Genomic DNA, 1,500 nt, shown 5'->3' on the forward strand with positions numbered 1-1,500 from the left:
CGCCTCGGGTCTCTCCTCCTCCTGCCTCCCCTTTCTCTCATCCACCTGTTGCCTCTGTGGAAGCTCCGCCACAGCCACCACCAAACAAGTTATTTTTACACATCGACCTGCATCTGGCCAATCCACCACCTTTCATTGTTTATACTGTTATTTAAAAAAAACCAAAACAACAAACAAACAAACAAAAACAAATCATCGGCCCATAAAAATGAAAAATCACGTCGGCAAATACAATACAATACAATACAGTTTTATTTATATAGCACATTTAAAAACCCGAAGGCACACCAAAGTGCTTCACAGTAATATGGAGAGTCCCCATAAGTCAATAACAGGGTACAAATCGGGCACTAGCACAGACAGGATAGAGGCACTAACAGACCAGAAGAGTTAGATAAATACAAAATCCGCTAAGAAGACAAAAACAGCAGTAAAATTAATAATAAAATAATAAATTTAATAAAAGATTTAGAAGTTTAAAATTTAAAAGATTTAAAAGGGTATTAACTAGTCAGGAAAGCCAAGTCAAATAGATATGCTTTCAATCTTGATTTAAAGGACTGGATAGAGTCCGAGGCTCGAATAGAAGCAGGGAGGCTGTTCCAAAGCTTGGGTGCAGCTGAAGCAAAGGCACGATAGCCTCTGGTGTTCAGTCTAAACTTAGGTTGGGCCAGGAGTAATTGACCTGATGATCTTAATGCACAACAAGGAGTGTACAAATTGAGGAGGTCAGTGAGGTAGCTGGGCGCAATGTTATTCAGGATTTTAAAAGTGAGTAGCAAGATTTTAAACTCAATGCGATATTTGATTGGTAACCAATGTAGATCAACAAGAGCCGGAGTAATAGGGTCAAATTTCCTAGCTCCAGTAAGAAGGCAAGCCGCAGCATTCTGAACGAGTTGCAGCCTTCGAAGAGAGAAGGCTTGGAGACCACAGTAGAGAGAATTACAATAATCTAACCTGGAGGTCACAAAAGCATGGATATGTTTTTCCAGGTCCCTGTGTGGTATATAATGCTTAGCTTTAGAAATTTGAAGTTGAAAAAAAAAACAGATTTAACTACAGATGATACTTGCTTATCGAGCTTAAAGGAGCTGTCCAAACAGACACCCAGGTTACGCATAGAATCAGGGAGAGAGTTAGCAAGGGGCCCCAGCAGGGAAACAAGCTGGTCTCGAGGAACATGGCTGTCGAACACCATAACTTCAGTTTTTTTCTCATTTAAAACGAGAGAATTTTCTGGCAGCCAATCTTTAACCTCTCTCAGGCAATCGTTCAGGGAGGTCAGTGATGCTGCCAAATCATCAGTCAGTTGACAATAGATTTGAATGTCATCAGTGTAAAAAGCAGAGATGGGCAGCGTTACTGTAATCTGATTACTTTTTTCAAGTAACGAGTAAAGTAAGGGATTACTATTGCAAAAACGGTAATTAGATTACCGTTACTTTCCCGTAGGAACGCTGCGTTACTGCGTTACTAAAACCGTGATTTTTTGCGAGA

Source organism: Pundamilia nyererei, unplaced genomic scaffold, assembly GCF_000239375.1.
Source record: "Pundamilia nyererei isolate P.nyererei 1_Seehausen unplaced genomic scaffold, PunNye1.0 scaffold00622, whole genome shotgun sequence".
NCBI classification, from domain to species: Eukaryota; Metazoa; Chordata; class Actinopteri; order Cichliformes; family Cichlidae; genus Pundamilia; species Pundamilia nyererei.